Raw genomic sequence first — 10,314 nt, 5'->3', positions numbered from 1 at the left:
AAAAATCAATCAACTTTTATTTCTTCATTCTAATGAACATATTTATATAAATAACACTAAATAATTACCAAAATATCACCCATTTTTTTTTTTACTTTTCGTGAAATAACCTCTCATATTTTTAAGGCAGTCTGTAATATAAATTGTTTAACGAAACTTTAATGCTGTCACGTATCTATTACTGATATTTAATATGACGATGTGATGAATAGCCTGAAGGAAACTGTATACAAGATAATTGGTACACTGAAAAAACACTTGTGTTGGATCTCAACACAAGTACTTGTGTTAAAACTAATCTACACAAGTTATGTGTTGTTTTGCATTGCATTAACACAAACTTGTGTCGATTTATAAAATCTTGTGTGTTTTTTCATATCATTAACACAAGTAATGTGTACCTTCCACGATTTGTTTTCTTTTTAAGAAAAAAACTCCATACAAAGTCTGAATTCGGGAGTCGTCAAGTTTTAAGAAAAGTAATAAAGGGCTTAATTCACATCTCGAAAATCACTGGAAGGGAGTGAGTACCAATTAATCAGACAATTGCCAGACAGACTTGAATGTTAATTGGTGTTAAGTTGTCTGTATAGTTAAAATGTCTGTCTTTTTTTATTGACCCAATAAACTGATAGACCAAATGAATATATAGTGTACATGTGATTTTCAGCACCCTGGTGTTTTCGAAAATTGATTCAATGTGCAATGAACAACAAAAATGAGTAAAACTCTTAATAATGTAATTGGTTGATGTAATCGAAATTGGACAGTATTGGTTAACTGAAAAGTAACCAATCAAATTTAATTGATCATCCACGTGTATCTCATAATCGACTTATTGATATAATGGTTCTCCAAGTTATCTATACTTTTTGTCTGCGATATCACTTCGGTGGAAGCGGGCGTAAAATACAACTAACTAAGAAGAAGTATCTATACTTTAGTCATTGCGACAAATTCTTTCTTTGATATTATATCAGCGACATTCAGTTAGATGTAGTGACGTTAGCATCAACAGAGTGCTTTAGCCGTGATATTTTTTAAAAAAAAATTATAATGGTCACATAGAATACCAGACCGCAGGTTTGTAAATTTTTACAAAAAATAAAACCGTGTATTTAATTTAGCATGTATATATTGCTTCTATGTATATAATAATTCGTTTCGTTTAAAACAGTCAGATTTAGAACGACTGCCACTGACTGCACCGAAATTCTATTTATATAATGGCGCCACAAAGAAATTTTTTTTGATGTGTTCTAAAAGTGTTCCGCTAATTCAGCAATCTAATGAACCTGTCTTAATTTTTCTGAAATCGTGCTTAATTATTATTAGCTAATCGGCGCTACACCGTTGTTCAAATACTTATAATTGCAAGAAACCCCCGACTAGGACCAGCAGGTAAGAATCTGTCTTGATTTTATAGTAATGCCCGGTTGCAATTATTGGCCGCCATCTTTGATTTTTATAGACGTTCGGGCCAAAAAAAAAGGAGAAATGTATATATCCAGACATGGACTATAGCTAGATACTAACTTTTGTGTTAGTTGTTTATTTGAAATGTAATCTTAATATTTCTGTAAAAGAAAAAAACAACAACAAACAAATCAGCCTTTTTTTTATATCAATGTGTAGGCCTTATAATAATTAGACTTTCAATGATTCAGAAGTTTCTCTACAGTTTCGTTATTTTTTTTCCAGTCATTGATGTTAGCATATGTACTACACAAAGAAAAACAGGTAACAGAATTTCATTTCCTTTTAATATATTTTTTAAATAATGGCCAATAATTGTTATTGTATGTAACAGGAAAAGTATTTATCTCTGTAGAGAGAGGGCGAGTAAATGGGGTTTAAAATTCACTAAATTCACTTGACACAAACTATGCCATTCATTTCCTTGTATTAAATTGGTCGAATCAATGATGGGTTAGTTGTATTTTACGTCCGCTTCCACCGAAGTGATATCGCAGACAAGGTCGAATCAAGTAGGCCCATGCTTTATGTCCTAGAATCAAGTAGGACGGGTAGTCTTCTTCCGTTTCCGCCCTTTTCCTGAACACTGTCTCATTCTATTGCCATCTGTGTATGTTGTGTTATATTAATTCTGCATAAACCTAGAGTTGTTGTTAGTGTTTGTCGGATAGATCCTTTATACTTACTGGCGCTAGGTAATTTTGAGGCTAATATTGTTCAATTTTATTTGAATGATTTGCTTGCGCGTACCGTAGGAGTGTATTAGAAACAGTGTTCGCGCAGGTTCGAGAACGGCTGAAGAACATGAAAACACTTTCATGAGTCTCGAACATGAGAGAACGGTATCCAGATTAACAAGATGAATTAAATTTATACAATCTGTTACGATAACTTGTTTGGTATTGACTTCGCTATTAGGCATACTTATGATAAATTATGACTCCATTTTACTCCTTTTCAATTCTTTGGATGACGATTACATCACCTTTTGATACGCCCACATGGAAATGTGGTCGCATATTGTCATCGCCCTCGTCCGTAGGTTGTCCGTCGTCTACAGACCTGATTATTTTGAAATTGATATGTTGTTTATTTTAATGAGATGAATCCTATTTAATTTCAATAATTTCCGTTAGTTTCTTCTGGAGTTATGGCCCTTGTTTCACTTTGTGAAATTCATTTGCATCTTTTAAATTAGTAAAACGAAGACGTCTATTAAATTTCTGCGATTTCCGTGAATTATGTCTAGAGTTGTGGCCCTTGTTTCACTTTTTCGAACCTTGTGAACGCGCGAACAACAAAATTATCATCCGATTTGTATGCATTATTTAAATTAGTAAAACACAAAACAAAAAAATCTGTCAAATTTCAACAATTAAGGCCCTTGTTTCAGTTTGTAGAACCTTTGTAAACCCACAAACGACAAAAATTATAATCTTTTCTTGTAAATGCCCACATTACCTACAAAAGAATGAATATGCGACAATCCCTGTTGACTGAGCAAACGATTAAACTGCTGTGGGCATATGTTTCGTTGCCTGGCAACCTAACTTATTTGATGTTATACTGGCCACATACTACATCCAATTTTCGAACGGTATTAAACTTTTAAATTAATAAATGCACCCATGATGCTGTTTTCTCAGCAGTTATCGATGCGTCGACCATGTTTGTTCTCCCTCACACCAGCTATGAGGTAGTGTGGGATTTGAGAACGGGAACGTGTTCGTGAACGCATTCCAGACTGCTCAAGTCCGACAAGAACCCATTCTCCGTCCGTTCTCTGCACCGGAACACTGTTTCGAATACACCCTAGGGGTATTTAGCAAAGGGAGGAAACCGGAGGACCCGGAGAAAACCCACAAGGCTGGACAGGCGACCTTATTCCTAGTCACATTCAAGTGGGGAATCACATAATAATGGCCTATTTCAAATAAGATATTTGCATATAAAGAAAGTAGGCCTACAGCCTCTTTCAAATGTGATATTTGCATATAAAGAAAGTACAAACTTAAATCGTCAGTACTGGATAAACTAGCCAAAGGATTCGGCTGAATCAATTGGCGCTAAACTTCACCTAGTTTATCCACTGACATACGCCCGAATCAAACATGTTTAATATATTTGGTCGAATTGTATTTGAGTGGTGTGTCCTGCTGTCCGCTTCGCCGAAGCATTCGTCTGATTTTAGAATTCATTAGCCAATCACCACTCATTTATATCGAGTGGGTATCACAAACTAGCAGTCGAACTGTGACACGGGTGCTACAGCCAACAAATTCCAACTACCATACTATCGGCTTAAATGCACGCCAATTGGACCTCAGGTTTTGTGTTCCATTGAAACTACTAGAAATGAAATGGGGTTTAAAGTCCTACTATTTTGCTCCGAACTGGGCAAATGAAGACAGGCATACACCACACAGTGTGCTATGAGGGAAATTTTGCCCGGACAGCGGCACTGCGGTGTATCGAATTCCAACTGTCAAGGGATCTTTTACGTGGACGCCAACGTGTACACGGGACCTCGTTTTTTCGTATCATCCGAATGACTAGACAACTGTCCTTGTCAGGCCCTCCATCCTGCATCACTGACAAGGGGGAACCACGCCGGAAAATCTGGGTGAACTTTCTCGGCCAATGCAGGGATCGAACACCCTACCTCAAGGCTAGCGAGCCAGCGTCTTACCCACTTAGCCACCATGACGACTAGACAGGGAATCCATGCTAAAAAATCCAAATGAGCTTTCTCGGTCAACACTGGGAGCAAACCTACAAACTCCCGGGTAGCAAGCCAGTGCCTTACACACTAAGCCACATGGCTCTCTTCTAATTACTGTGACAGTCCAGTCACATGACAAACAAGGGTTATTAAAACAGATTTTCACGGCTTCGGTAAGATCTTCGGGATTCAAATGGTTTTAGATATCACACAGTTTGTATATGGTAAGGTATCTTAAACAGTTAATTACATGTCACATATTTATATTTTTCAGTTTCCATATTAGATGCCATAGCAAATCAAAGATCATATAATAAAATAAGTCAAAAAACCCAAATATGGGAAAAAAAAGAGCTGAAGAAATGGTGATTTGAGCACCTATGATTTCTCATAGTTGTTTTTTGAGGGTGAGTGTTCAATTCTAATAGAAAAGATTGTTGTTGTGGTATTTTAGAATCTCACCATAATGTGTTTGGCACAATATAGCCCGGTTGGAGCTGATGTGACATAAACCTTAATTTCATTTTATTATTTGGAATTTAAAATTCAGTTTAGTATAGTAAAACTGTGAAGTACATGTATGTGCACAGACAGAATCTTACTTATGTCCAGATACATGTAGATATGACTATCTCATCTGTGGGGACCTACGGTGACCAAGTGGGTTAGACACTGGTTCGCATATTTTAAGGTCGCGGGTTTGCAGTAAGACAATGCAGAACGGAGGGCCTTACAAGGACAGCTGTCTAGTCGTTCAGATTGAACAAAAAAACGTGGTCCCGTGTACACATTGGCGTGCATGTAAAATAGCCCCTGGCAGTTAGAATTTGATACAAGAGTAGGCCTTAGGGTCACGGTACCCGGCAAAATTTCTCTCATAGCACACTGTATGGCATATGCCCAACCTCATTAGCCCAGTCGGAGCTGAACAGTAGGACGCCGAACCCCATTCCATTTCATTTTTTTCATTTTGTCTCATCTGTGACAAAGCAAACCAACACATTACAATACAATGTAATTAAATTAAAACTTTCATCTTTTAACTGTCGAGTCGATTTAAGTCAACTAATACATAGTATGTTTTTTTTCTCCGTTAACTACATCAGAAAGATCAAGACAGTTGAAAATGGCTATTCATATTATGGAAACTTTTTCTCACAGAGCTTGATAATCAGGTAAAATGTAAGTAACATACATATTTGTATTTTTAATCATCAACTAGTTCTATACACTTGCTTGGTAATCTAGTTATTCTTCTTGGGGCAATGCCTAGGACTCAGCTATTTCAAGTACTTGGCATGCTTGATTTTTGCCAATCACATCCATTACAGTAAATAGCAGTAAAATAATGATGGACAATATTTTACTTTTCAAATAGATTTCAATAGATTTTAAAGGGTAATATCCAATTTGTTGTCAATGGAAATAAAATAAGAATGGGTCCAAAAATAATTAGACATTGCCAAGTAAATAGGTGCTGCCAATGATGTAGTAGGGAATCTGGATTTGCAGACAATACATGTATGAACCGGGTGAATAGTTGACCTATTATGAGACTTCAGTCCCAAATCTCAAGACTTTTTTCTGACTTGGCCTGACAATGACAGCTGTCTAGTCCTTCCGAGGAGACGAATATTGGAATGCACGTAAAAGATCCCCTGGCAGTTGGAATTCGATATAAGAATAGATGATAGTGCCGCTGCCCGGGCAAAAATTCCCTCATAGCACACTGTGTGGCATATGCCCGTCATTATTAGCCCAGTATAGGAGCAGAACAGTAGGACGTTAAACCCCATTTCATTTCATTTTTCTGACTTTTAACCCATTTGATTTGAGCATAATAATCTGCCTGGGTCTTTAAGTGGACAAGACACAATAAGCGTTACGCAAAGTTGAAACCAAATAGAGACTCAGTCTCGATGTGGCAAAATAAATTGTTTATTTAAACATTGTATTCTTATTGCCTACTTTTTATTTTTTAGGCTGGAACACCCTTGAAAGAGTATTTGGTGTATGATAACAACAAGAGAACCCAAGCATCAATTTATTTTATACTTCTGGGAAAGAATGCATTTGACCCAATTTTTAAATATTTATTTTTTGTTATTAATGTTAAATTTTCTTCCAAAACACAATTAGATTTTAATTCTCTTCAAATATGTATGTATAATATAGCAAGTAAACTGACATATAAATCACTTAGAATTTGGTCGGAAATCATAAAGTATTTAATAGGCATTACTAGAAACCAAATGTAGATCAAATACACCCAGAATTACAAAAAACCTTGACCTACATTAAGGTGACTTTCCCTTGCTTATGAAATGAAATACGTTTTAATATCCTGCTTTTCTGTGTTCTTAGAGTGATTCTACCCTACCCTTATATCAAATATTTCAACTGTCAAGGGTTCTTTAAAGGGTACCCAGGGGGGCCGAATGGTTAACACGCACACATTTGATCAGAAGGTCTGTCATTGATTCAAATAATTCAATTTTCAAGGGTTCTTCAAAGTGTACGCAGTTGGGTTGGTTTCAATTCTGGGGGGTGGGGGTGGATGGCCGATTGGTTAGCACGTGCATGCTGTATCATACGGCCTCCTGTCATTGAGTCAACTGGCATGGTTTCGAATCCCCGGTTGTAGACAAGGAGTAGGGTCGCCTGTCCAATCTTGTGGGTTTTCTCCGGGACCTCCGGTTTCCTCCCACTGCTAAAGACCCCTACGCGCTAGCGAATTATTGAAATAAAATTAAACCATATGTTAATCCCAAAATGATCTAGTTTGTGTCGAGTAGATGTTAAACCCCATTTCTCTCTGTCTCTCTCTCTTTTGATTCTGGGCTTGTACCCAATTATCCCTTGCCATATCCAACACTGAAAAGTGGGAACTATGCCGGAAAATCCAGTTGAAATTTCGCGGCCAACGCCTTATGCTCACTGAACCACTGTGGCTTATGACTTGTGATTGTATATAAATCTTTTGTACATATGATATTTTTTTATTTCAATCCTGTAATCTTGATGCTTTGCTTCTTTTATTTATAAAATATTCATTTTGTTTGGGTTTTTTTTAATGAGGAAAAGGCTCTACATCATTTTATTACTCCTGCAAAATAGAGCAATTTTCTTTTGTTAGTTTTCTGTGTATGCTAGTTATTTCTAGATGCCTCACAAATCACTTGTAGTGTGATTTTGTAGCATTTTTCAGTTTTTGAAATTGTTTCAATTTAGTGCATAATTAATCTTATTAGTGCTTAGTTTGGATGTTATTAAATTTAGATATATTTGAATTATATATTTTGGGGTATGGGGTAGGGATACTGTGTACATATCTTTATATTCTCAGTTCTTGTTTTGGGGTAAAGAACAATTTAAATAGCTATTTTATATTTTGTGATGGGTAAAGTGGGGGGGGGGAGGGGTCATTATATATAACACAACATAATTTGTATTAGAATTGAAGTCTCTGTTTTTCTGTTAACATTTCAAATATCTATTTAGTTTTGATGTATTAATTTACTTTTTCCTATGATTTTATGAATAAATAATAATCTTACAAAATTTTTTTTTGTTTCCTTCTTTTATCAAACTTTACAGGTCTAACAGAGCAAAGAGAGGGGTCCTGCATAGAAAGGTTGCTATGCTGGATATAAATTGGGGAAAAATACAACACAAGTTTTTGATGATGGTTATACACAAGTTTGTATGAAACCACACAAGTTTCAGAAATTTCAACACAAGTTTCAGAAATTTTAACACAAGTTTCAGAAATTTCAACACAAGTTTCAGAAATTTCAACACAAGTTTCAACACAAGTATTGTGTAGATTTCACACAAGTTTCAACACAAGTTTTGTGTTGTTTGATACATTTTAACACAAGTTTTGTGTTGTTTCAACATTTAACACAAGTTTTGTGTTGTTTTAACACAAGTTTGTGTTGTTAAATAGAGACACCTAACTTGTGTTGAATTTAACACAAGTTTGTGTTCTTTCAACACAAGTTTTTTTTCAGTGTATAGATGCACAGTGTTGTTAACATGTATGTGAAAATTTATAAAATAAACCCAAAAAAATTTACAGTATACAAATTTCCAATTAAGTGTCTTTTCAACAGCTAATAAGTCCCATGTCGCTTGAGGTTATGGGAGCGATGGGGCGTTAGGGACTGAACTCGCGAATAAAATATCCCTTCATTCGGTGATTTATCTAGTATTAGATCTTAATGAGAAATAAACTCCCCTACTTTCTGTGTCAAGACTTGCGTCTGCATGTTGTCCTAGTATACAATCAAAAACGTCTGAAAATACCTAAATTATAAGCAAGGCTGATTGGGTTAAGTTGTTTAGTAATTCGTATCGAACGAAAAGAGTCTAGAATAAATACGCAACTATCATTACCACTCCGTAACACAATCTACACGTACATGTAAATCGAAATATAGCCTTCCTTTTTCGTAAATAGTAAATCGATATTTAACGTATTTCTACTAAATATAATCGTATTAAAGAAAATAAACGGCCGAATGCCGATTGTCACTTTCGAGGAAAGTCAGAAAACGAAACTTAGGCTGCACAGTTAGTTCTGTTTGAGAACAAACGCGAAGCCAGACTTGGATATTTAATTATTAATTAGATCCATTTGATAAGGCCAACTTCAAGTTTGGTCAAAGGTCACCAGATGCAAACAGAGCTAACCCTGACCCTAATCCTGAACCTAGCCCTAATGCTTACCCAAACTCTAACCTACAATCCCGCCAACAATCACGTTCCCTAACTTAATTACATCTCAGCTACCATGACGAAAATTGAACTGGATTTAACAGATAGATTTAGTCTTAATTAAATGGGAACGTTTATAACAAAATAGTAGCCTACACTAATTTTTCAATATGGCGACCATCCAGGGCAGAGATCTATTCGCAAAGTAGATAGTTATTTATGTGTAGAATGGAATGTCGGTTGTCACGTCATACCCATTTTGTTATAGTTTAAGAAACAAAATTTTGGACAGAGTCAGAATTCGGTTTAGCTTCAAATGAATGGAAAGAAAACGAACCCATGCTAAAATTTTCATCGGCGATTCCGCTACTTGATGCAACATTACTCGCCCATGTCCATTCGCCTTTTTAAGACATAAAAATCGCTTTCCTCCGAAACCTATAAATAATTCGTGTGACGTTCTAAATAAATGTCCAGTGATCAGTATAGGAGAATATGGTGAAATTAAGCGATAACATCTCAGTTTACTCTCAATAAGATCACTAACCAGAACCCTATACGTATTCATGTGGTGCTTATATGTTGAAAATGGCTAAAATCCTAGGTTGGGTGCTGTATGACCTCTCTTTTCAGCTGTAAAATCACCCATGGCTTTAACTAGCTCTAAGACTAAAGTAATGTAACTTTTGGACGTAGTTCAATATGCCCAAAGGAACAATTCTGACCATATATTTTTTTCCATATATGTATATATATATATATATATTACCTTGGAATTTCCGACATTGAAATTTGTGTAAATCTAGAATTGGGCGGCAGCAAATTTTTAGTTCATCTTTGCACAACAAATCTAGGATAGCTACATCTGAAAGATTATCCCCTTTTTACCGATAAATAGAGAATTTGACACTTTCTGTGGTGTCTAGATTGTGTAAATGCTTTGTGTTTCTGGTTGGTTGATATTTAATATACAATAGAGGAATATACTATAGGATTGAGATTTAACTCGATCGTGAGAAAATGATAAAATCCCGTATAAAGCTTGGTAGATGCAGTCTTTTTAGTGTGTGTGTTTAGTTTCTCTAAACTTAATATACAATTACACTGATCCCGACATCATTTCGTATGTTATTTTATTACCTGTGGAACAAAATAAAACTTGAAAACCTTATATACACAGCTATTGTAGATCATAAATAATGATTGGGTCTCCTCTAGTACACAGATCTCTCTCTCTCTCTCTCTCTCTCTCTCTCCTAGGTGATTCTACCCCATAGTGTCTTTCAATGATAAAAGTAAACATCTATAATAATAGGGTTCATGTTTGAGCATTTTTAACAGAGGAATGTAAATGGCATTCAACTCTTAAAATAAATGATAAACTTTATGTCGTGTTA

General features: G+C 35.6%; 1 long non-coding RNA gene across 3 annotated transcripts; it reads left to right on the top strand.

Annotated features, from left to right (window-relative positions):
• The first annotated feature begins 271 nt into the window (after positions 1–271).
• LOC126816798 (uncharacterized) lies at positions 272–7,607 on the top strand. Of its 3 annotated transcripts, XR_007678602.2 has the most exons (5): positions 272–1,401; positions 1,702–1,740; positions 4,473–4,605; positions 5,305–5,380; positions 6,181–7,607. It is a non-coding gene; the product is annotated as an uncharacterized LOC126816798 (long non-coding RNA). The 3 variants fall into 3 exon arrangements; XR_007678603.2 differs by lacking the exon at positions 272–1,401 and having other exon boundaries at positions 1,642–1,740; XR_007678604.2 differs by lacking the exons at positions 272–1,401; positions 1,702–1,740 and adding an exon at positions 1,968–2,171.
• The last annotated feature ends 2,707 nt before the right edge of the window (positions 7,608–10,314 follow it).

Source organism: Patella vulgata, chromosome 3 (assembly GCF_932274485.2).
Source record: "Patella vulgata chromosome 3, xgPatVulg1.2, whole genome shotgun sequence".
NCBI classification, from domain to species: domain Eukaryota; kingdom Metazoa; phylum Mollusca; class Gastropoda; family Patellidae; genus Patella; species Patella vulgata.
Note: the sequence above shows the minus strand (reverse complement) of the source record. Positions and strands in the feature narration are given on the sequence as shown.